Genomic DNA, 27,474 nt, shown 5'->3' with positions numbered 1-27,474 from the left:
GTTTTGCTGAGGCTGCCGTGCACCTAGCTGAGGTCCAGCAGAATCACACCTGACTTTTGTTGGCCTTAGCTAGATGCATGGGCCTGTTTCCACCTCAACAACACCCCTAAATCTGTTGCCTCTGCCCTCCCTACTGTCCGGGCCCATTTTTTCCATGTAAATTGGTTTTCTCCTTAGACAATCCCATCCCTTCACTTATTTTTTTTTATTGTAATTAGTTTTTTAATATTACATATTTTAAAAAAATGTAAATCCCAATGGTGAGTGTGTCCTTTAATTGGTTGGGTTTCTGCAATGAGAGAGGAGGTTGAGGCTGAGGGAAGACAGTAGAAGGTAGGAACATTTTAGGAGTTTTACTTAGTGAACATTTAAGAAAAGGGAAAGGGAAGAGAAGAGAGGGTCCTGTTATGAACACAAATTTCTTATGACAAGGGGGGGGGAGTTGGGAGTGGGAGGGGACAGAAGAAAGGTGTAGATAGGCAAGAAGTCAGACTGTGATGATGATAATAGGGGGAAGGGGAGGGAAGGAGGAGGGAAAGACTGGAGGAGAGAAAGGGGTTTGGAAGAGAGATTATCTAGTCAGAATAGGGATGAGTTAATGGCCAGAGAAGATGTACAAATCCAGTCTTGCATGGGAGAGGAGGGGAAGGGGGAGGGGAGAGTGAGGGGTGAAGGTGGTTTGGGATAGGGAGTACCGTGGGTGAATAAAATATTGAGAAACTGATGGTCAGCACTTTTAAATAAATAAAACAAGGTAAAATATGTGCAAATGGTTTATTTAACATTAAATTAAAATGACGATGGTCGAGGTTGGAGAAGTCTCTGCGAACAAATAAGGCCTGCAATAATAAAAAGCATCGGCACCGAAAGAAAGTGAAGGAGCCAAAATTGCCATCTACGCATTCAGCAACGATGAGTGGTGACAATGACATCCACCTGAAAAGAGGAGGCTAATAAACAAATTACAGCATTGAAAAAGCTTCATATGCAAATCACGATTAGGAGAAGGGGAGGGGGGAAATGGTAGAGGGGAGGGGGAAGTGAGAAGAAGGGAGGATGAAAGAATGAGTTCCTAGAGGAAAGGAGGGGGTAGAAGGGCGTCAGGGCTGCTGCAAAGGTGTTAGGCACCCTAGGCAAACTTTCTGCCTTGCGCCCACCCCCAGGTACCAGCCCCATTCACTGAGACGCTGCTCGTGGCCCGCCAAATGGTTTTTTCAGTTGTGAGCAAGATGGGCATTGCTTGCAGCCAGCCGATTCTGTGTTTCTCTGGGCCGTGAGCAGGATGAGCCCTGCTTGTGACCCACTGAGTCTCTACTCCTCTCAGCCGCGAGTGGGATAGGCTCCACTCATGGCCTCACATGTCTGCTCTTCGCTGCCCCCTAATGGTTGGTGCCCTAGGTGACCACCTAGTTCACTTAATGGGATGCACTGGCCCTGAAGGGGGGGGGGGGGTAGGAGAGGAGTTGGATAAATTGTCATGAGCAAGTCTTGCATAAGAGAAGAGGAAGGGGGGACCGGAAGAGGGGGAGGGGAGAAGTGAGAGGAAGGGAGGATGGAAGAATGAATATTGAGAGGAAAGAAGGGGTAAAAGGGTGTAGGGGGTTGATGGATACATTGTCAGGGGCAAGTCTTGCATAAGAGAAGAGGAATGGGGGGAAATGGTAGGGGAGGAGGGGGGAAATGAGAAGAAGGGAGGATGGAAGAATGAGTACCTAGAAATGGGAGAGGTAGGAAGGGGTGGAGAATTGAGTAGCAAGTCTTGCACAGAAATGGGGGGGGGGGGAAATGGGGGAAGGAAGGGGGGGGCTTTGAGGGACTGAGCACCTAGAAGAAGGAGGGGTAGGAGAGGGGGTGGGCCACCAGTACTCACATACAGCAGTGATGAGCAAAGATAGGCCAGGCACTTGAGTGTGAGAGAAGCATTTGCATGGCTAGAGGTGCACTAGTCCAATGTCTTTATCTGCATACAACAGTGATGAGCAAGGATAGACCAGACAAAGGCAGAGGCTAGGAGGGATTGCTGTCTGTGAAGAGACGAGGCTTGCAGGCATGAGGTCTGTCAGCACCAGAAGGAAGCGCAGAAGCTGTTTGCCCCTGTCCATGTACAGCATGCACGAGCGATGACATTTATTATGACCTGCATCAGAGAAAACAAAAAGAGAGGAAGAAATATTATTAGCCAAAACATTCTCCACAATACTCTTCCAGCTCTAGGAACCCAAGGAGTAAGATACTGCTGGAATTTTACAGATATACTACTCACATGTTTAGAAGAGACGAGCGACAGAGGAGAGATGATCAAGTATACGAAGATTCAGGAGGATGGAGGTGTATGCGAGGAGATGAGAGTTGATGTGAGAGAAGCATTTGCACCGGCTAGAGGTGCACTAGCCTAATGTTGAAATCCGCATCCAGCAGTGTTGAACGAGGATAGGCCAGACAAAGGCAGAGGCAGGGAGGTAGAGAAGTCTGTGAAGGGACAAGGCTTGCAGGCACGAGGTCCATCTGCATCAGAAAACCGTGCAAAAGCTGTTTGCCCATCTCCGTATACAGCTTGGATGAGCAATGAAGTTGATATTCTTTATGGAACTGCTTTTGATTTTGTATCATACACTCTCTTTTTTACTTCTTGCTATCCTGATCCCCCACCCCCCTGCCTTTGTGTCTGCTTCTACTTCTGCGAAAGGGGTTATTTTGGGTGGCTGAATTTTCGCTTGCTGAGTTTTGCTGAGCTTGCAAAGTAACATTCAACTTCCTGATTGCAGCACATTGGTCCTGGGTTGAGTGTCTAGCCTGCCTTCTCATCTTTCTAACTTCTTTGTGCAGCTGCCTAATCTCATGCTGATAGCCCTCCATCCTGTGGTCATATTGCCCTGAATCTGCTCCTGGCTAACAATGAGCTCTGCTGCCAGGTTCTCCACAAAGGCATCCATTGAGGTGCCAGGAGTTTCAATTGTTGGCACCTCCACATTGCCAGCAGAGGCCCCTTCAGTGGTAAGAGATCCGCTGGCCCCAGAGTTGGTTGATGTTTCCATTGAAGTTAGATTTATCTCTACATTATCATTGTCCTCTTGCGAGTAATCCATGGGCTCATTAAACAACATTATTGATTGTTCCTGCAACCCATGTGCCGCAATGTTTGAATTTTCTTCCTCTGCTCCTGTCTCCTATACAGCAGTCTCCTCCACCTCTATGCTACGTCCACAGTCTCCATCTCCACCGTTTGTGTCAGTCGCTCCTATATGAACCCCTATGATAAAGTTCTTTGTAGCATGGCCCTTACCAGATCCTCCACTTCTGTTAGCTGAACCTTGCATGGTGGCCCTCCTCCTGTCTGGCGCTGTGACCTTTTTATCTGGGCCATTTTGCCTTTTACTGCCAATCGAATGTCACCCTACCGATGTTTAATTGTTCGACCGACCTGTTTGCCACTGACAGGCTGCTTACATCTTTGGCTAAACTCTCCCATATTCTTCTCTTTACCCTGGTAGAAGTCTTCTTAGCAAAGAGTGCATGGTAGTTCCATCCAGCAAGCCACTCTGATCTTCTTCATAGCTGGGGTGGAGGAGGAGGAGACCAATGTTTTCTTGGGCTCCATGCACAGCACTGCTTCTCACTGCTGGGGGCGGGGAGAAAGAAGAGGAGGCTGCTTATGCTTCTAGCTCGATGGCACCCCTGCTAGATGGCAGCTATGACCGAGATCCTATTGACCATAAGCTACCTTTGGTTCTGCTTCCTGTCATATAATAGCAGTTGATGTTTTGAAACCTCTACCCCTTAAAGTTTTTTCCGCAATGTTCAAAGGCTTACTAATTCCTCGAGCTGTTCTTCTGTGCCATCCTTGTGGCAAAGATCATGGTTCTTATGCTGTACATGTCAACTGATTTCCCTCACTGCCTAACGGGCCGATACAGTAAAGTCCGCGGGAGAGCGGATGAACGCCTGCTCTCCCGATGCGCGCACCGGCCCTTTGCCGGTGCGCGCAATTCTGTATTTAAATTAGGTGACGCGGTAAGAATGGGGAAAAGCAGGTGCTAGGGACACTAGCGCGTCCCTAGCGCCTCCTTTTTGAGAGGAGCGGCGGCTATCAGCGGGTTTGACAGCCGACGCTCAATTTTGCAGGCATCGGTTCTCGAGCCCGCTGACAGCCACGGGCTCGGAAACTGGACGCCGGCAAAACTGAGTGTCCGGTTTTTGGCCCGACAGCCGTGGGCCGAATTCAAATTTATTTTTTTTTTTTTTACATTTTTTACTTTTCGGGACCTACGACTTAATATCGCTATGATATTAAGTCGGAGGGTGCATAGAAAAGCAGTTTTTACTGCTTTTCTGTGCACTTTCCCGGCGCTGGAAGAAATTAGCGCTGACCTCTGGGTCGGCGCTAATTTCTGAAAGTAAAATGTGCAGCTTGGCTGCACATTTTACTTTCTGTATCCCGCGCGCATACCTAATAGGGCCATCAACATGCATTTGCATGTTGAGGGCGCTATTAGGTGCCGCGGGTTGGACGCGCATTTTCCTCCCCTTACTGAATAAGGGGTAAGGGAAAACGCGCATCCAAGAGCAGGCTAACAGTGCGCTCCGTCGGAGCACACTGTACTGTATCGGCCTGTAAATGAGTTTCAAGATTGCAGATAATTGAAGGGGCCAAGTTTTCTTCAATTTCTTCAGCAGGTGTTCCAGGATGAGTATTGGATCCCAGAGGAAATACCATGGAGACTCCTTCTGCCTTCCCCCATACATAAAATTCTCTCTGTTTAAGTTTTGATAAAAATAAATGAAAGAAGCATTTGTGAATAGACATACTGATATTATACGATTTAAGATTTGCATACAAAAAGATGTAGGTAAGTAACATAGCTATGTAAGTTGTTTGATGCTCTATTTTGCTTGTATTGTGTTAATTGAGGTTTAACTTTCAAAGCCTTCCACTGAGGAACTCCTCCATATTTAAATAATCTTCTTGTGCCATATCAGCCCACACCCACCTTACATTCTTCCCATCAATATTTACTTGCTCTTCCTTCACCAAAGATGATCCAACTTGAACATACTGGAGACATATGTTTTTCTTTCCTGGCCCCTAGTCTTTGGAATTCTTTACTTTTGTCACTGCCCGTAGAGAATGATTACCTCAAATTTAAGAAATTTCTCAAAACCTTCCTCTTTACACAGGCCTTTCTGGATTAGTTGTCCAATTTGACCATAAATATGGCTGTTGTTTTATTTTTTTCTCCTACATTGTTTTTTTTTTTTTAATTGTTTTAGCTCTTTTAATTAAATGTTTATTTTATGCATTATATCCCTTATTGGTTTTACTTGTATTGATTTTAGTTTATTGATTTTATATAGTCTTAATCAATTCTATATGTATATGTAACATTTGTATATATTTGTTTGACATGTACATAGCTTTGATTTACAAATGTAAGAAATGTGATTCATGAAAACTAATAAATAATAATAATAATAATAATTACAAAGAATCCCAAACTCTTGGTGTGTGGGACAGCTGGGGCAGCCTACGGGCATCATATAATTCAAATGTCCCTGTGGCTGCAGGAAGTATCAGGTTCTTACCTCTTAGCAGGCAGGCAGCAGTGGCAAATGTTCTTCAGCCAGTTAGTGAGTATACTTCTATCTGCTGAACTGAGTGGTTGCATAGCTGCATATGAAAATGTATCTGCTTCCGAGTATGAAATCATATGCTGTCTGTATGTTACAACTGGTGCTGCACTTAGTGAGTGTCAAACTCATTAATTTGTATCATGTTACTACTGATTGTCTTATCTTTTAATGATCACTTGAACAATAGTACAACTGTGTGAAATTTAGTTACTAAAACTAATTCATGTGTGAGGGAAGAATATCAGAGTATGAGCAAGTTGCAGGAGAGATGATGTTATATTTTATTTTATTTATTGAAATCTTCTAAGCTAATTAGCAGAAGTGTATTGTATGCTAAGGATTTATTATGTTTCTTAGGTTGCTAAATGGTTAGTATTACTTTGGTAATCTATGCTTTACAATAAAAAGGTATCTTCTGAGACAAACAGATGTGAATTCCTGGGCTGATGGGGTTGTATAGAAAGATGAATTAACTGGTGATTGTCAGTAGCACTACCAGTCCCTACAAGAAAAGGGGAAGGGAAGACAGCAGTATCGCAAGGGCTAAAGTATACTCTTATAATCCTTACAGTGGGGGCTGGGGTGATCCTTGGCTCCGGCACTTTTTTTGGATTGGGGGGGCTTCCAGGAGAGATCCCATTTTGGATCTATTTTTGTTTCTTTTTGCCTTGGGGATTTTCTGGTACACTAGCAAGTTTGGCAGTCACTCTATGCTTTGTTTCCCATTACAGGCCAAACAAAAAAAATAAAAGTGAGAAAAATCACTCCCATTGACTATAATTTATTTATTTATTGACATTTGACATTCTGCTTTTTACCATGAATGGTCCCAAAGTGGATTAAAATAAATTTAAAATAGGTTACAATAGTATTAAATCAACAGACAGCTAGATTTTATACTGGCCTACATAGAATTAAACCCATTTAGGGTTTGGGACCACAGCAAGTGAATAAACGGCACCTATATCTGTGGATGAAAAACCCTTTGTGGGCATATTCGTGAGTCGACTGGATGCATTAATAGAGCTTCTATGGTAGCTGCTAATTCTGAGGTAGATTTATGAAGGTGCAGTATTTTATTGTGAGAGCTGTGAAATATCATGGCAGGTGGTCCTGCCATATTTTACACCTTCGCAATAAAATATTGCGGCAGTATCACCATGTTATTTTAAAAAAAAAATTATGTGACAGGGCCCAAAAAATGGACAATGGTGGACCACTTCACATGGGTCACCATCATTTAAAGGGACCTGAGGCTAAAAATGACCCCCCAAAATGTTAATAATCCCCCACGGGGCTATTAAGACTCTCATCCACCTCCCACTACCTAATAAAGAGGCATCAATGCAAAAAGTTTTAAAAAAAAGAAATAAACATTGCATGGCGATGTCTCACCTAACTTTCCATAACTCTCTCCTTTGTAGCACATTTTCTCCACCTAAACCAAATGCCCCCCCCCCCCCACACAAACAATAAAACACCTCCCTCTGATTCTGCCAAGGTCGACCTCCCCAAAATACAAGATCATCCCTGGGGTCTTGTGGGACTCCCCACCACCACCCCAACATCAAAAATAGACCCTGGTGATGTGTGGGGTGGGAGGGAGGACCCGGACATAAATCCCTACCACCCAGAAATCCCTACCACCCAGAATCACCTATCTAAAGATGCATTAATGGTACACTGGCAGCCCAAAACACCCCCAGCTCTGGGACTGGTCAGCGACGTTTTCCAAAATGTCGCTGACTAGTCTTTGCCCCATTACAGTGTTTACCCACATTATAGCCTTATCACATCTTAGTAAATCTAGGCCACTATGTGCTTCGTATACTATTTTTCCTGTCATGGCAGGTATGTCTTTGAATATCTCCAAATGTATATTATAAGATAGGCTATCTATAAGAACATAAGAACATAAGAAAATGCCATACTGGGTCAGACCAAGGGTCCATCAAGCCCAGCATCCTGTTTCCAACAGTGGCCAATCCAGGCCATAAGAACCTGGCAAGTACCCAAAAACTAAGTCCATTCCATGTAACCATTGCTAATGGCAGTGGCTATTCTCTAAGTGAACCTAATAGCAGGTAATGGACTTCTCCTCCAAGAACTTATCCAATCCTTTTTTAAACACAGCTATACTAACTGCACGAACCACATTCTCTGGCAACAAATTCCAGAGTTTAATTGTGCGTTGAGTAAAAAAGAACTTTCTCCGATTAGTTTTAAATGTGCCCCATGCTAACTTCATGGCGTGTCCCCTAGTCTTTCTACTATCCGAAAGAGTAAATAACCGATTCACATCTACCCGTTCTAGACCTCTCATGATTTTAAACACCTCTATCATATCTCCCCTCAGTCGTCTCTTCTCCAAGCTGAAAAGTCCTAACCTCTTTAGTCTTTCCTCATAGGGGAGTTGTTCCATTCCCTTATCATTTTGGTAGCCCTTCTCTGTACCTTCTCCATCGCAATTATATCTTTTTTGAGATGCGGCGACCAGAATTGTACACAGTATTCAAGGTGCGGTCTCACCATGGAGCGATACAGAGGCATTATGACATTTTCCGTTTTATTCATCATTCCTTTTCTAATAATTCCCAACATTCTGTTTGCTTTTTTGACTGCCGCAGCACACTGAACCGACGATTTCAATGTGTTATCCACTATGACACCTAGATCTCTTTCTTGGGTTGTAGCACCTAATATGGAACCCAACATCGTGTAATTATAGCATGGGTTATTTTTCCCTATATGCATCATCTTGCACTTATCCACATTAAATTTCATCTGCCATTTGGATGCCCAATTTTCCAGTCTCACAAGATCTTCCTGCAATTTATCACAATCTGCTTGTGATTTAACTACTCTGAACAATTTTGTGTCATCTGCAAATTTGATTATCTCACTCGTCGTATTTCTTTCCATATCATTTATAAATATATTGAACAGTAAGGGTCCCAATACAGATCCCTGAGGCACTCCACTGTCCACTCCCTTCCACTGAGAAAATTGCCCATTTAATCCTAATCTCTGTTTCCTTTAGCCAGTTTGCAATCCACGAAAGGACATCGCCACCTATCCCATGACTTTTTACTTTTCCTAGAAGCCTCTCATGAGGAACTTTGTCAAACGCCTTCTGAAAATCCAAGTATACTATATCTACCAGTTCACATTTATCCACATGTTTATTAACTCCTTCAAAAAAGTGAAGCAGATTTGTGAGGCAAGACTTGCCCTGGGTAAAGCCATGCTGACTTTGTTCCATTAAACCATGTCTTTCTATATGTTCTGTGATTTTGATGTTTAGAACACTTTCCACTATTTTTCCTGGCACTGAAGTCAGGCTAACCGGTCTGTAGTTTCCCGGATCACCCCTGGAGCCCTTTTTAAATATTGGGGTTACATTTGCTATCCTCCAGTCTTCAGGTACAATGGATGATTTTAATGATAAGTTACAAATTTTTACTAATAGGTCTGAAATTTCATTTTTTAGTTCCTTCAGAACTCTGGGGTGTATACCATCCGGTCCAGGTGATTTACTACTCTTCAGTTTGTCAATCAGGCCTACCACATCTTCTAGGTTCACCGTGATTTGATTCAGTCCATCTGAATCATAACCCATGGAAACCTTCTCCATTACGGGTACCTCCCCAACATCCTCTTCAGTAAACACCGAAGCAAAGAAATCATTTAATCTTTCCGCGATGGCCTTATCTTCTCTAAGTGCCCCTTTAACCCCTCGATCATCTAACGGTCCAACTGACTCCCTCACAGGCTTTCTGCTTCGGATATATTTAAAAATGTTTTTACTGTGAGTTTTTGCCTCTACAGCCAACTTCTTTTCAAATTCTCTCTTAGCCTGTCTTATCAATGTCTTACATTTAACTTGCCAATGTTTATGCTTTATCCTATTTTCTTCTGTTGGATCCTTCTTCCAATTTTTGAATGAAGATCTTTTGGCTAAAATAGCTTCTTTCACCTCCCCTTTTAACCATGCCGGTAATCGTTTTGCCTTCTTTCCACCTTTCTTAATGTGTGGAATACATCTGGACTGTGCTTCTAGAATGGTATTTTTTAACAATGACCACGCCTCTTGGACATTTTTTACTTTTGTAGCTGCTCCTTTCAGTTTTTTTCTAACAATTTTTCTCATTTTATCAAAGTTTCCCTTTTGAAAGTTTAGCACGAGAGCCTTGGATTTGCACACTGTTCCTTTTCCAGTCATTAAATCAAATTTGATCATATTATGATCACTATTGCCAAGCGGCCCCACCACCGTTACCTCTCTCACCAAGTCCTGTGCTCCACTGAGAATTAGATCTAAAATTGCTCCCTCTCTCGTCGGTTCCTGAACCAATTGCTCCATAAAGCTATCATTTATTCCATCCAGGAACGTTATCTCTACTTACATCCTTTTAAGAGAGTTACTTTTTAAGAAAACCTATAATATGTCTTGATTGCTTTCCAGAGGCCAAACATCTGGTGGATGCATGTGCAAATAAGAAAATATAGCCGGTGATTTCCAGTGATTCCATATACATTAGCTATTTCTTAAAGGTCTTATACAACTTCATATAATTAAAGTGCTGAAATCCTACTTCCCAGTCATGTACCTCATCAAAAAAAACAACCCATAAATGAAACCACTACAATATTTGCTGAAGTATTTATTGACGAAAACAATTGATTTTACAAGAGAACTACAGAAAGGCCTTCTCACAAATATGCTCACGGATGTGAAAAGTCAGCAGAAAAATCTATGTATTACTTCTTATACTAAAGAAAAGCAGGAATAGGGTAATTTTTAAATAAGCAATTGAAATTTAAAAAAGTTAGATAAGCCTCCAGCTTCAGAGAGATCCTTTTTCTGCAAGGAATATAAAAAAGAGAACAGTTAATTCTGTACTTTAGATAATTTTAGAACATATTCTCTGAAAATATACATGAAGGAAAAATACTGCATTACAAATACATTACATTTTTACCTTATCATGCTCACCTAATTTATCAAATATTTCCCCCTGACATACAGTGTGAGGGAATGCTTGATAAGTCAGGCTCTTGACTTCTAAGAACACCACTGACAGTCTAATGAGTGCAGATTTCTTACAAACGTCTCGTAAATATTTATTTATGGCAAGTGCACCTCTAGTATTGCAGCCTTCTTTAACTCATGAATAGAGAATCTTTTGATTAATGTGCTCCCTTCATAAACTAAAACTTCCCTTCAATGCTCTATTGTTTAGAGTTGTATACTGCCCTACATGTACAGAGTTTAGGGATCAGGGATTTCATAAAAAAAGGAAAAGCAATTGCATAAATTTTGAATATGGAAAAGTCTAGGAAGCAAAGTTGTGGAATAATCTCTCCTAATAACCTATATAGATGAGATTTTTAATTTATGATGCAGCATTTTTCAACCAGACAAAACATAAACCAATCTATTATTCTTCTTATGTTTTATATGTTAATAGCAAATATCAGCGGATTGAATTTATGTTTATTAAATATCTGATCCATGTATAAACAGAGGTAGGCTCAACCCTAATAGTTATTCTGCTGATAGGTTAAAGCTTCCTTTTCAATGTTATTTCATGATAAGTGTAGTAACATTTTACAGGACTGCAAAATGATTTCCCTAAATTACAATACTACCTCAAATCTTGAAATACACTGACATTGTATTATAGAATAATATAATAAATGCTATCACAAAGATTAGTGTGACTACTTAGAAAGGGTCATTTTCAAAGACATTTCTGTTAGTAAAAAATTGTTTTACCTACAGAAATGCCCTTTTAGAGATTTGTCTGCCTAATATATAGATACATTTGTGCCTGTATGTCATGAATGCATGCAAATTTACCTGGACTGAGTAAAGTTTTGTTAAAAATGAATGTATATTCCAAAATAAATGGGACACCATTCATTTCTTTTTGGGTCCATGAAACAAATAGAGGGGGTCCCACAAACTAAACAAATCCTGTTCATCCCATTTGTTTTGTTCCTAATTTAATTCTATGGGCCATTGAAGTCAATGGCCATAGAAATCAATTAGAAGTAGATGAAATACAGTTAGTTTAGCAAGTTAGCAGCCAGCTCTTCCCAGTGAGTAATGTGTGATCTTACTGTCTTGTCAGATCCTGGGTAGGACATGTTTTAAAGGAGACAACAGGGATAAAATATCACAGTGAAGGATTTTATAATTTAGCCTATCACAGTTCTCCAGATCCAGTGACCCTAAGTTTGAACATAAGAACATAAGAAATTGTCATACTGTGTCAGATAAAGGGTCCATCAAGCCCAGCATCCTGTTTCCAACAGTGGCCAATCCAGGCTACAAGTACCTGGCAAGTACCCAAACACTAAGTAGATCACATGCTTCTGATGCCAGTAATAGCAGTGGCTATTCTCTAAGACAACTTGATTAATAGCAGTTAATGGACATCTCCTCCATGAATTTATCCAAACCTTTTTTAAACCCAACTACACTAACTGCACTAACTATATCCTTTGGCAACAATTTCTAGACTTTATTGTGCATTGAGTGAAAAAGAATGTTCTTCTATTAGTTTTAAATGTGCTACTTGCTAACTTCATGGAGTGTCCCCTAAACCTCCTATTATTTGAAAGAGTAAATAACCGATTCACATTACCCATTCTAGACCTCTCATTATTTTAAAGACCTCTATAATATCCCCTTTTAGCAGTCTCTTGTCCAAGCTGAAGAGCCCAAACCTCTTTATCCTTTCCTTATAGGGTTGCTGTTCCATCCCCTTCATCATTTTGGTCACCCTTCTGTACTTTCTCCATCACAACTATCTCTTTTTTGAGATGCGATGACCAGAATTGAACACAGTATTCCAGGTGCGGTCTCACCATGGAGCTAAACAGAGGCATTATGACATTTTCCATTTTATTCATCATTCCCTTCCTAATAATTCCTAACATTCTGTTTGCTTTTTTGACTGCCGTAGCATACTGTGCTGACAATTTTAATGTATTATCCACTATGACGCCTAGATCTTTTTCCTGCACTTGATATGTACTGTGCATTTCCTCTGTAGACATTGTCTTGGGAGGATGTTGTTGATGTTGAGCTCTCACACAGTTCTTCCTATTTCAACTTTTCCTAAAATATTTTTGGCTGCTGTAGGGCCAAGGGCGGGTCTTAGCTCCATGGTGCACCTTGATTGATCCCTTGATATAAGGAAGATCCTGCCTATGTTTCCTTGCCTTGGAAATTGGGTCAGTTTGTTCTAAGATTGCCTCTGCGTTTGTTCCTGCTCTTGCCTGTTCCTAGTCTCGTTCCAGGATCCTTCTGTTCCAGTTCTGTTCCTGACTCATTCCTGCATCCTAGTTCCTGCATCCTGCTTGTTACTGTGTTCGTCTGTCTGTCTTCCCAGGTAGTACCCTAGGACTGTCTTACTGGTATTGACCTCAGCTTGCTCCTGACCTGCCTGCCTGCCTGCTGCCTGCCTCAAGACCTCAGCCTGCCTTTGACCTCATCTGACCTCTGGTACCTGACCCTTGCTTTACTGACCATTCCTCGGATTGACCTCTGGATCTTGACCTTTGCCTGCCTGACCTTGTCTCTAGATTCTGGCTCTGTTCCTCGCCTTGTTATCACCAACTCTATTCTGGTTTTCCTTGTTCCAACCAGCCTCCAACTTCGAACCCGATCACGCTCCCCCTGTGTTCGTGGGCACGCCGGACTTCCATTCTCTCAGGAGACCCTGTGAGGCCCACCTAAGTCCAAGTGGCCCGGGTCCCTACGGGCTCCTCCCAGGGGGACCTTGGGCTTCCAGTGGTGAAGCTCCACCCCGCCTCTTTTTGCAAGCCCCGGGACTTAGATGCATCTTGGGGCTTTCTGCGCATCGCCGGGCCTTTATAAAATAAGCTCGGCGCGCGTTACCCTTTTAAAATCTGTCCCTATGCGCGTAAATCCATTGGAATTGTAGCAGCCTGGGAGGGAACGGGGGAAGACTGCAGGCATCGGCACGTGCAAGTTGCACAATTGTGCACCCACTTGCGCGCGCCGACCACTGATTTTATAACATGCGTGCATCTGCGCGCACGCAACCTTTTAAAATGTACCCCTTATAAAATAGCCACTGCTATTACTAGCATCAGTAGCATGGGATCTACTTAGTGTTTGCCTGTTTGGGTACTTGATGGACCCTTGGCCTTATGATAAATGAAAAATTAAATTATTCCCCAGAAAAGAATACATTTTTTTATTCAGAAAAACTGTAAATATAAATAAATTTAATGGTTATACATCATTGTATATATATAAAAAAAAAAAAATATATATATATATATATATATCAGTATAATAGTGAAATGTTTTGCACTGCTATAAAGGATTTGTAGGAAGTTTACTGTTTGTCTCCTATGCCTATTATTGACTGTGCAAGTCTTTTAGTCTGCTATTTTACCTCTTTTGTTTGTAAAGGTTCCAGATCTTTTTCATTTAGTGGTTGCTTTGGCGGTGGTGGTGGTGGTGGTAGTTGTAGGTGGTGTCGGGGGAGGATAGAATAGCCAAGGACAATAGGAAGGGTATCTGTAACACCATAGCATCCAAGAATTGGGATTTCCCCCCCTTCCTCTTTCATACTGTAAAGAAACATAAAACCAGAATGAGTTTTATATATTTTTCTTTAAGAGATAATTTAGTGTAAGATAAATTCACATATTTCTTATAAGCAAATTTTTAGTTATGAAAAAATTATATATATATATATATATATATATATATATGTATATATACATTTCTGTTTCAGATAAGTCTTATGATGACCTTATACTACTCACTCATCAAGGATGATTTTAAGAAAATAACTATTATAGCTGGAGTATAGATTTCAATTTGCATTCTTATCATTCCCTGGCCTGGATATGAACACAAACATCTATACTGCTGATGTAAATAATAGGAAGTACTTTCTGCACAGAGTACAGAGTACAATACTCTGCATAATGTTACATACACAAAAGGTGAGATATTTATTTATTTATTTATTTATTTATTTATTTAACTTTTAATATACCGACATTCATAGGGCATATCATGCCGGTTTACAAAAAACTGAAGCAGGTAGAAAATACAGTGAACGAGGGTAGGGGAGAAGGGGAGCAGGCAAGAAAAAGGTGAGAGGTGGGCAGGGGAAGAGCAGCAAGAAAGAATAGGGCAGAAGGAGAGAGAGGAACAAACAACTTGATAAATATAATAAAAGGAACATAATTGTAACTGTTTTAAAATTATAAATTAAGGCGAAGTATTCATTTACAATAGATCAGTTGTATGATTAATTGATTGAAGGGGGAGGGGGGGCGGGGAGGCGGAAGAAGAAGGACGAGGTGGGAGGGGGAGATAGGGGGCAGGGAGGGTGGGCTAGGGAGGTAAGGGGAGGCTGGGGGGTGAAGGGGGGGAGGACGGTGATGGAAGGGGTAGGGAGTGGGCTAGGTTTGATTGGCTTCTGGGTAGGCTTGCCTGAAGAGCCAGGTCTTGATGCCTTTTTTGAAAGACTGTAAGGAGGGCTCAAGTCGAAGGTAATGGGGAAGTGAGTTATACATCTCAAGAATGGATTCCTATGAGAACATTGATCAGCTGTGCACCAGGGCTTCAGGAAATTTTCCCCAGCTTTATATTACTCAACTTCCTTGCACTCCAAGGCACCATTAAAATGTAAAATCATTTTACTCTGTCCTGCAAGTATTATATCGTCCAGAACATTTTAAATGGGCTTTAAGACATATTTCTGGTACAATGCATATTCTTAAATTTTCCTAGAAGATAGCATCTGGAATTTGGAAACCCTATCCACTAGATTACCCCATATGTTCACATTACACATCGCCCATAAAGATTTATAGACATTATTAATGTTCAAAAAACAAGTTTTGCTGGGATTCTTGAATGCCAGCCCCTACCTTAAAATAGCTAGAACTGATCTCTTTTAACAATTGTAACCATAAACTAATATCCGAAAAACAGACCATCAATAAATAAACAAATAGGCCAAGCTGCAACTTGTGATGTCCTATTCAGTTACAAAATGTATCTATTAATAGTGAAATTAACTTACCGATCCACTTCTAGCTTCACGCCTATCTCCGTTAGCAGTCTAAAATGTCATCCAAGGAAGGAACACAGGAAAGGAAGTAGATTCATATAGAAGGAAATGGTTAGAAGAATGGTATATAATATATAACTGCAATAAAGTAATGTAATGCCTTTTGTCCTTTAGGGCAATGATTTGTAACCTTTGGGCTGGGACTCGAAAGACAGGTGAGCCATTGGGTAGTAAAGCCCCAAGGGGAAAGAGAAGACAAAAACACAACACAATGTAGTGATATTGTCTAACCTTAAAGGAAGTTGCCATATGAAAATGTGAGGAGTTTGACAAAATTCACTGCCCCATAATGTGCTTTCTTTTTATAATAATCATCTTTCTTGATTCAGATCCCCAATTAATTTCTAATATTTTTTTGTCCACATCACTTTCTTTGGACCTTGATTACTTTTTTCTTAACCTAATGACAGTACATGATGCAGAGAGGAAAGGTAGACACTTACGGAAAGAAAAACGGTCAGTATCAAAGCACATGTCAGCAGAAGCAGAGTCCTCATTGTTTACTGATGTTTCCTGGAAACATGAATAAGGACCATTCTGTTAATTAAGCTTTTGCACGTTCTGCTCAGTTTTAGAACTATAGTATATAGAGACTCACAAATATGTCACAGAGGAATCTATGTGCTAAAAATGCATTCAGATTAATGTCTTCAGTACTAGCATTAAGCTAGATTGGCAGATTGTCACTGGAAGCCATAACCCGTAATCTCATGAGATAAGTGAATCTCCTCCCACTGGCTGGGCCCTATCATCCATTTTGAAGAGTCTGAGAAAGGATCTGGGGTGGGGGAAGGTGGGGGAGATGATAGGGATAGTGTGAACATTTTGATGGAGGTTGGGGAGAATTGGTGGAGAGGGAATTAACACAATATTAGGGTTGGTTTTTTTTTACTCTAATGCACTTTTCATTATACACGTGCACTATGCATATCAATACTGCACTGGTAGTAAAGTTGCTTTTTAATGCAGGCACTAAGGGCTAATTTTTAAAGCCATTTATGCACATAAATCCTGGTTTTATGCATGTAAATGGTTGTTAGGAAATTGTTCAGGACATTTGTATCTCAGTTTTGAGTGTATATTTAGGTGAATTGAGTGGATGTGTTCTGGGGTGGAGTTGGGTTGGCGTCAGCACTTAAGCATAATTTTTTTTATTTTAAAAGTATGCACATAAGCCTATGCCCTCAGAAGAGGAGGTGTAATTTTATGTGAATGAAATAGAGAAAATATAAACCCCCAATTAAAAGAGATTCATTGGTAATCTGTTGCTCAAATAATTCATTTTAAATTGTTAACAAGCATAACAAGAAGATTTATTTTGTGTGAAGGATAAGATATCTTGTTATGTGCCCTCTTGAACCTTACATTCTGCCTCCCAAAGTTTCCTTAATGTCTCTACCATATTTCAAGTGAAGTTGAATGCTAGCTGAGTGAAAGCTTTATCTGTAATTGGTCCTGTGTTGTGGAATTCTATTGCACTGCAGATTTGCAGGCAGCTAGACTACCTTAAATTTAAGAAAATACTTAAAGTTTTTTTTTTATATACACAAGCATTTAAAATTTATTTTGCACTTTGATTTTATAATTATTTGTTTTTGTTTATACTGTATTGTGAAACTGAGTTTCACAATAGTATGGGGCGGATTTTCAAAGGGTTATGTGTGTATATTACGCGCGTAACCCCGAAAACCTGCTCCTGCATGCACCGAGCCTATTTTGCATAGGATCGGTGATGCGTGGAAAACAAATCTGTGTAAGAATTGTTCTTGTGGAGTGAATCCTGTTATGGAACTTTTATAAATACAGATCAGTAGGGATCATCACTACTATGTACTCTGCCTTTCTAGATACATCTCACTGGATCTGAACCCAATGAGAAGAGTGCACTTTATCTGTCCATTGCCACCTGAGTCCACCATTTCATCTCATCGAGCTACTTATTAAAGAATCCCATTGTTGCTTAGGGATTATACCCTGATTACTGGCAACATTTATATCCTGATTCCTACACCTACTTTCCTTGACCTCCATATTCATTATAGGAGGGTTTGAGAGATTCCTTTTGGTGTTTCAGCACTTCCTTCATTTTTTATAACTGGAGGTGGGAGTTGGGGGTAGGCAGCTAGATTCAACCAGCTGCTATCTACCATCACTCTTAGCTGGTTTAAACGCTTGTTAATCTGTGGACTGAAGATATGCTCAGGTCTTTGATCCCATCTCAGACAGATGCAGGCCATCATTATTACAAAATATTTTATCCCTATTCACCCGTGCTCAGTTTCTAATAAATCCAAAACCCTCTTCCTTATGTCATGCCCTGAAGTTCTCGGTATAACATACTCTGTGTTCCAGTTTAACATACATAGTAGCACCTCTGAAAGCATCACTCTTCTTGAGGGTTGCCTAAGACCTTTCAATAATTTTCTAATTTCCTTTTGAACTAAACTGACTCAGATCCTTGCCAAGTTATATGTTCTGAGATAGAAAATGACAAAGAAAAATAATAAGTCACTTATATAACACAAAATGTGGAACTGAAAATATGTTATCTTTCTGTTTACAGTGAACTTTCACTTACAGAACATATTCTATATCTGTAGATCACAAACATGAACATTTAACATATTTAATAAAGCTTAAAAATTGATGGAATCTTACCTTACCTCAGGTTTCAATGTGCTTTTGGTGATAGGTAAGAATGGTAATGGTGAATTTTTCACTGAAATTTATAGTCCTTTTACATATTCAGAGGCTTATTAGGATTACTCATCAAAATGCAAGTTGGATTATCAAAGGTGTGAGATGGAAAGATTCCAAGTTTCCGCTTTTGTATTGCTGAGGCAATTGTATATGCCATATCATGGTGAGATTACAAATTGGTCAGTTCTAATATGCAGTTTTACTCCTATTGTTTGTATAAAGGTGAGACGATTCATTCCTAGAAACATTAATCTTCAGGAACTGAGAAACTATATACCTAGAAACATATGGCTTGGGATAATCTGTAGATTCAGGATGTTGCAATGCAGACAATAGTAAATGACAATGGATGCTATATGTCATGCTATTGTGCAAAAAAAGTTAACGACATAAAATGTGTTATGTTTGGGGTGCATTTTCAAAGAATTATTATGTGCGTAAACATAAGCATATATGTGGGTGAATAATTTGTACTTGTGTACACATTATTTTATAAACAAACATGCACACATATTTTTGCTTTCGTATGCATATCTACATGCGTAAAATAGGAGTGATCTAGAGGTGTTCCAGGGTGGGGACAAATCTTATTGCTATTTTATTTGAAACTTAAAATAGTATATGGGATACCTTACTTGCATCATTTTGCACCTGCTGATTAGCTCGTGCAATTGATATCATACAGCTCTGTTGTCAATTATTGGTTGGGGGGGGGGCAGATGTGGATAAATTGGGGAGGAGTTTAGGCTGAATAACAAGGAGGTCTCGATGACCTGGAGAAGGACTGGGTGAACTAGTGCAGGAATCAGAAAACTGGTAATTAAAATTATATGAACAATTTCAAAATATACCAACTTATGGGCATAACTTGGGGTTTTATGTGGTCAAGTTATTTTTTGCACATAAAATATATGCACTTGTGTTTCTAAAGTAGGAAAATTATATGTGCTCAATGCATTCAAATATGCTCTTTCAATGCATACACACATAAGCATATGTATGTGCGTATATTAAGGGGTGGATATATGTGTACTTTATAATCTGTGCATACCTGATAATACGCAAGTTATAAAATAGAGGTGTGAATCATGTAATCGCTCGTCTTAATGATCGATTTTGGCTGGGGGGGAGGGAAATCTGATCATCGAGTTTTTTTTTCTAAAAATCGTAAATCGGGCGACCGAGCCGTATGACATAGTGAGGGCAAAGGTAGCGCCGGCACCATTTTGAAGATTGGCAATACAGCCCGTGTGCAGGAGGTCGCTCCCGGACCCCCGCTGGACTTTTGGCAAGTCTTGTGGGGGTCAGGAGGCCCCCCCCAAGCTGACCAAAAGTCCCTGGGGGTCCAGTGGGGGTCCGGGGGCGATCTCCCGCACGCGTGACGTCAGGAGCCAGGAAACAAAATGGCGCCGGCGCTACCTTTGCCCTGTCACATGATAAGGGCAAAGTGCCACCGGTGCCATTTCTCAATGCAGCGGTGGCCAGAGAGCAGGAGGAGATCGCGTCGGGACCCCCCACTGGACCCCAGGTAATTTAAAACATTTGGGGGGGGGGTTCGAGAGGGTGGGGGATTTGTTTTAAAGGTTAGGGTGGGTTTTAGGGTTTTTTTGGTGTGCCAGTTTTCCCGCGCCCTATTTAACGATACAATACAAATGCCCCTGACGATAAATCGGGGGCATTTGTATTGTATCGCGTATCTAACGATTTTGGACGATTTTAAAATTATCTGACGATAATTTTAATCGTTCAAAAACGATTCACATCCCTATTATAAAATATTGTAGTAGTTCTCCATGCAGCCAGAAATGCATAAACCTCCAGTGTTCCCATTCATCCACTGGTTACCAGTCCCTAAGAGAATTCATAATAAATTGTCACTAATACATAAGCTTTTAAATAATGAATCCATACCATAGTTCATTGCTGTTTTACGGATCTATAAACCTACACACATATTGAGTTTGGCCAAGAAGAATCTTTTGGAAATTCCATCCCCAAGATTGGCACATTTGAACATGACTAGTGCAGAGTTTTTCTCTGCAGCAGGTCCACGATGGTAAAACTTCATTCCAAAGAAACTCTGGTCAATATCATGCCCAAAAATCTTTAGGAAAACCCTAAAGACATATTTGTTTAATCAGGCTTTCAGTGATCTAAGTTCCAATAAAATCACCATGGATATGAAATCTAAGTGCAGCTTATTTTTTGTTTTTAAATTGTTGTTTGGTGACATCTGTGAATGAGTATTTTTGTTTTTCTGTTTGTAATCCGCCACAAAGCTTTTTGGATGTGTGCGAAGTTAAATAATAATACACGCATATATAGGGCCCCTTAGATTTATTTGAACGTTATCCTCTATGTCATTCCCATGTTTATGATGGCAAATCTTCATGTTACTAGAGATACAAATCTGAATGGGCCAAGATCGTCACGGTTTTCTGCATTATCTACGTGCAGACTCAGTTACCTTTACAATTAAGAGACACAAGAATTTGCAGCTCCCAAAGTTATGAAAAGTCTGCTTACTTGGCATGACAACACTTGACAATTGATATTTAATCCTCCCTAAAACTGATATTTGATTTATCTCCCTTGTTTCATTAACAGCTCAGATGGAAAAATCCCCTCCACCCTTCTTATCAACAGTGATTTAATGACGATTTTTTACAGAACCCCTCCCCCAATGCATGCAGCACGTAACAATGTTGATCTTTCTAATAAAATCACAGTGTGCATGAGGGGTGGGGTAAGAGGAGGTATTTGTTGTTTAGGGGACAGCTGCCACACTCGTCAGTGTGCAAGGTCCTGCCAGTAATGGAGCACCCAGATCTCTTCCTCATCCCCCTTGTGAGAGAGGAGAACTCACCGCTTGATGGTGGTTTGCATTGGGTATGGCAGGAGGGTTTGAAGTGGGATGCCATAGCATGGAATGCATCCCCTCCTTTCCCTGCTCCTCCCCCCATGCTCATAGCAAGCAGCTATATGGCCTGCATATTGCTTTCTGGGTCTTTTCCCAGTTCGCAATGATGCAGCTGCCTTTTTCTGAGGGTGCTGCATGGGCCATGCCTGGGAGACCTTGGAGGCATGGCTCATGCAGCACAGTGGGTTACTGTTTACCTTGGTTAGCTACGAGTTTTTTGAGATACTTGATGAAGGGGTGAGCTGCTGCTCACTTGGTGCACACTTGCTTGAACCGTTGATTGGACCAAAAGCAGTTATTTCTGTTAAACCAGCAGCAGACATTTGAAGAACGGAGTTCCCTCTTCCCAATGAAGAACTGCTGACAGGACCCTGAAAGAGGTGGGGACCATGTCTTGCCTCAAGGGCCTTCATGTCATGGGCCTACCTTGACATGTAAGTTAACCATAATTTGGTGTTTTGTATCTTCCTTGATAGCTCATGATTGCCGGCCATTTTTTCTCTGAGTGCCTCATTGTAATTAAGCCAGGTGAAGCCCTCATATTGTTTGTATATGTCCAAGGAAGCATTCAGATAGGACCATAAGGCAAAGGTTTGCAAGATGTCAGATCTGGAAACCAGTGTAGCCAGGCTTGCAAAGCATTGAACCGAGTTGACCACCTCCTGTGGACCTGGTCTGATGGACTGCTCTTTTAACCACAAAGGCAAAAAAGGCAATAAAAACTAGGGATGTGAATCGGGCTTCGGACGATTGAAAATATCGTCGATATTTTCAAAATCACCAGCAATCGGGGGCTCCCCCAAAACGATAGGAAAACCCCACAATATTGTTCGTGGGGGTTCTCTTATCTTTTTGGGGGAGGGCGGGAAAAACGGCACACAAAAATAATCCCTAAACCCACCCAACCCTTTAAAACTAATCCCTTAGCTTCCCCCACCCTCCCGACCCCCCCAAAAACTTTTTACAGGTACCTGGTAGTGCAGTGGGGGTCCCGGGAGCGATCTTCCACTCCCGGGCCGTCGGCTGCCACTAATCAAAATGGCGCCGATGGCCCTTTGCCCTTACCATGTGACAGGGTATCCATGCCATTGGCCGGCCCCTGTCACATGGTAGGAGCACTGAATGGCCCCACCATTTTTAAAGATGGCGCCGGCCGGCCATCCATTACAGCTGGCGCCATCTTTAAAAATGGCGTGGGCCATACAGTGCTCCTACCATGTGACGGGGCCGGCCAATGGCATGGATACCCTGTCACATGGTAAGGGCAAAGGGCCATCGGCACCATTTTGATTAGTGGCAGCCGACGGCCCGGGAGCGGGAGATCACTAACGGCCCGGGAGCGGGAGGTTGCTGACGGCCCGGGAGCGGGAGATCACTCCCAGGACCCCCACTGGACCACCAGGTACCTGTAAAATGTTTTTTGGGGGGTCAGGAGGGTGGGGGAAGCTAAGGGGTTAGTTTTAAAGGGTCGGGATGGGTTTTTTGTTTATCAGCTCGGGCGCAGCCAATAAACAAAACCTTGATCGGGCCGGACGAAAAAAAAACCCCACAATGTGAATCGGAACCGAAATCCAAGCCGATTCCGGTTCCGATTCACATCTCTAATAAAAACTCAAAGAATTAGCCACAATAAATTTCCTAAATAATCATTTCAAAATGATGTGAGTAATACTTCCTTGAAATAAGGAGGAAAAGGCCTCAGAACCTACACACATAGTTCAGACATGTGAATAAGTGATTCAATCATTGGTCAAAAAATCCTCCCAACCGACCTTCGTGAATTTTATTTAACAAAAACTTTTATCATAGTTTTTTCTTTATAATAAAATGAGAAACTTAGCTCAAATTTTCTGCCCCATTCGATATCAGATTAGAAGAACCAGATAGCCGACGCTGTCCAGAGTTTTTCCTGATGGGTGCTTCAGGGCAAAATATACAGTGCAATTTCCTAATCTCTTTATATCGTGGCAATTCCACTGCTATTTGAGGCTGTTTCTACACAATATAAAAGTTACATCAAATTTACATTGCCAAAAATACAAATTGTTCAATCTCCTTTATCTTATATACTCACATACACTTTTTTTTAGTCCAAATTTCACAATCACGGCAAACCCGCTCCATCTGACTTTCATAAAAATGCCAGCGCATGTGCACATTATATGTAGCTAGAAATAATGGTGGTTTCTGCAAAACTGCAGGCACAAAATTTAGGCCCCTAATCCATACTAGGTCCCTCTTTCATCATCTTCATTAAACCATACCAGCCAATAGTTGTCAAAATAAAAAAAATTCTATTCTAAAAAAAGGGGAACCAATCGATCTCTGTATTCATTCCATGAGGCTCGACACTGCATAATCTGTAGGTCCAATCTTATTTAAAGAAATTTAAAAATGAAATATTATTGGTCATATCAAGATGTTTTTAACAATGAATATGATGGATCTAAATGAGGACACTGCAGAGAATGAAAAGTGTTTAAGGCACACCCAGAGAATTCCCTAGAAGGTGAATGGCACCATCAAAGATGAGAATAGTATCTATGTCCCCTGTGCTCATAACTCTTCTGTAAGTGAAGTGTCTAGGACACAAGAGAACCCAGTATCATTCAGGGTAACCCCAAAGATGTCTCTCAAAATAAATAGAACTGCTGCCCCATTTCAGTCTGGATGGGTGGTGGTCTGGGACCTAATCCCTGACATGACTACCCTGCAGATTCTCTCCCTCCACCCTGACTTCCACCGCAGAAGCATGATGGACCCAGGCTCCCCCTTCCCCCAAGAGCCAATGCGTTTGGCCCTGTCTCTCTGGAATCATAGATACAGTGTCATGGGGGTCAGGTCAATAAGAAAGGAAACAGTTAAGAATGATTCTTTGGGGAGCAGGAGGAATAAATATACCATCTATGTCAACAATAATTCTGTAGATTATGTCGAAATATATTACATTCTATGTGAAAGTGGGCTATTATTCAAAGCCATTTTTTGGTGGGATCAGAAAAACCACATGCAGATTTTATTTTTAAATCTATTCACACAGAGTGAGCGCCTTGGTGGTGACATGGATTACAAAGTGACTGATAGGAGACAGCGTGTAATGGAATCTACTCTGAAGAGAGAGCTGTATTAAGTGGAGTGCCACAAGGATCTGTATTGGGACCGGTTTAGTTCAATATCTTTGTGAGAGACATTGTGGAAAGAATAAAAGGTAAAGTTTGTCTATTTGCAGATGATACCAAGATCTGGAAAGAGTGGACATACCTGAATCCATGCTGACCTTGTTCCATTAAACCATGTCTTTCTATAGATGGTTTTTATAGATATATAGAAAGACATGGTTTAATGGAACAAAGTCAGCATGGTTTTACTCAAGGCAAGTCTTGCCTCACAAATCTGCTTCATTGTTTTGAAGGGGTTAATAAACATGTAGATAAAAGTAAACCAGTAGATGTAGTGTATTTGGATTTTCAGAAGACATTTGACAAAGTTCCTCATGAGAGACTTCTAAGAAAAGTAAAAAGTCATGGGATAGGTGACGATGTCCTTTCATGAATTACAAACTTGTTAAAAGACTGGAAACAGTAGGAGTAAATGGACAATTTTCACAGTGGAAAAGGGTAACAGTGGAGTGCCTCAAGGATCTGTACTCGGACTCATGCTTTTCAATATATTTATAAATGATCTGGAAAGGAATACGGCGAGTGAGGTAATCAATTTGCAGATGATACAAAATTATTTAGAGTAATTAAATCATAAGCAGATTGTGATAAATTGCAGGAGGACCTCGTAAGACTGGAAAATTGGGCATCCAAATGCCAGATGAAATTTAATGCAGATAAGTGCAAGGTGATGCATATAGGAAAAAATAACCCATGCTGTAGTTACATGATGTTAAGTTCCATATTAGGAACTACCTCCTAGGAAAGAGATCTAGACGTCATAGTGGATATTACATTGAAATCGTTGGCTCAATGTGCTGCGGCAGTCAAAAACAAACAATGTTAGGAATTATTAGTAAGGGAATGGTGAATAAAATGGAAAATGTCATAATGCCTCTGTATCATTCCATGGTGAGACCGCATCTTGAATATTGTGTACAATTCTGGTCGCCGCATCTCAAAAAAGATATAGTTGCAATGGAGATGGAACAGAAAAGGGCAACCAAAATCGTAAAGAGGATGGAACAATTCCCCTATGAAGAAAGACTAAAGAGGTAAGGGCTATTCACCTTGGAGAAGAGACGGCTGAGGGGAGATATGATAGAGGTCTTTAAAATCATGAGAGGTCTAAAACGAGTAAATGTGAATCAGTTATTTACGCTTTTGGATAATAGAAGGACTAGGGGGCATTCCATGAAATTAGCATGTAGAACATTTAAAACTAATTGGAGCAAATTCTGTTTCACTCAATGCATAGTTAAACTCTGGAATTTGTTGCCAGGGATCGTGGTTAGTACAGTTAGTGTAGCTGGATTTAAAAAAAGTTTGATAAGTTCTTGGAGGAGAAGTCCATTATCTGCTATTAATCAAGTTGACTTAGAAAATAGCCATTGCTATTACTAGCATCAGTGGCATGGGATATATTTAGGGGCCAATTTTAAAACATGCGTGCACGGGGTACATTTGTGTGCGTCACCTGGCGCGCACAAATATACACCCAATTTTATAACATGCACGTGCTGCTGCATGCATGTTATAAAATCCAGGGTCTGCGCGTGCAAGAGGGTGCACACTTGTGCACCTTGCGCGCGCCGAGCCCTAGGGGAGGCCCGATGGCTTTTCCCGTTCCCTCCAAGGCCGCTCCAAAATTGGAGCGGCCTTGGAGGGAACTTTTTTTTTGGTCCCCCCCCAGCTTTCCCTCCCTTCCGCTATCTAACCCACCCCCCAGCCCTACCTAAATCCGCCCTACCTTATTTTGTGGACCTATGCCTGCCTCTGGCAGGTGTAACTTGAGCACACTGGCTGGCTGCCTGCGCACCATGCCCCAGCACAGGCCGCTATGCTGGAGCACTCGGCCATGCCCCCAGACTGCCCCCGGACTGCCGCCACACCCCGACCATGCCCCCAGACCGCCGCCTTGCTCCCGGCTGTGCCCTTCCCGCCCCTTTTTCGAAGCCACAGGACATACGCGCATCCCAGGGCTTGCGCGCACCGCTGAGCCTATGGAAAATAGGCACGGCGCGCAGGGGCAGGTTTTCTCGGGTTTCGTGCGTAGCCTTTGAAAATTTGCCCCTTAGTTTTTAGGTACTTGCCAGGTACTTGTAGCCTGGATTGGCCACTGTTGGAAATAAGTTGCTAGGCTTGATGGACTTTTTGTTTAACCCAGTATGGCAATTTCTTATGTTCTTATGTGAAGCAATGTGACAAAGTGATAGCTAAAGCCAGAAGAATGCTGGGCTACACAGAGAGAGGAATAAACAGTAAGAAAATGGAGGTGGTGATGCCCTTGTACAGGTCTTTGGTGAGGTATCACCTGGAGTATTGTATTCAGTTCTGGAGCCTGTACCTCAAAAAGGATAGAGACAGGATGGAGGTAGTCCAGAGAAGGGCAGGTAGGGAGTGTAGGAAGTTCCCTCCCAGTCCGCTTCTTTATTGGAACGGATTGGGAGGGAACTGGGGAAAGGGCCTATCGCATCACTGCGCACAGTTTTTAAAATGCCCCCCCCCCCCCCCGCCTTACGTGTGCAAGTCGGCACTCATGTGCCGATATATAATCAGGCACGCATGTGCGCATGGGTAGCAGATTTTATGACATGCACATTTTGACACCCGCATGTTATTAAATCAGCACATCCATGTGCGCATGTCAGGAACCGCATGCACATGGACGCCCGCGTGGTTCTTTTAAAATCTACCTTTTTGTGTATATAGTCAGCAGTTATGAGCAGTTCACTGTGCTGTTTGTAATAAAAATATCTGTACGTGTCCATACTAGAATGTGGGTTGATTGGAAGACTATAAGTCCCTACACTCACTCTATGTCTTGGGGTATTCATGCCACTGCTCTTGCTGCCAAAGCCCTCACTCTACGTCTTGGGGTTTTCATGCCACCTGTGATGCCCTTTGCCCCACTTTTGCTGTTTTAGGGTAG

General features: G+C 41.5%; 1 long non-coding RNA gene across 1 annotated transcript; it reads right to left on the bottom strand.

Moving 5' to 3' along the window:
- Nucleotides 1–15,718: 15,718 nt before the first annotated feature.
- Nucleotides 15,719–18,461, bottom strand: LOC115080679. The gene is made up of 3 exons (XR_003853630.1): nucleotides 18,423–18,461; nucleotides 16,208–16,277; nucleotides 15,719–15,755 (listed from the first exon to the last, which is right to left on the bottom strand). It is a non-coding gene; the product is annotated as an uncharacterized LOC115080679 (long non-coding RNA).
- Nucleotides 18,462–27,474: the final 9,013 nt, after the last annotated feature.

Source organism: Rhinatrema bivittatum, chromosome 1 (assembly GCF_901001135.1).
Source record: "Rhinatrema bivittatum chromosome 1, aRhiBiv1.1, whole genome shotgun sequence".
Classification (NCBI taxonomy): Eukaryota; Metazoa; Chordata; class Amphibia; order Gymnophiona; family Rhinatrematidae; genus Rhinatrema; species Rhinatrema bivittatum.
Note: the sequence above shows the minus strand (reverse complement) of the source record. Positions and strands in the feature narration are given on the sequence as shown.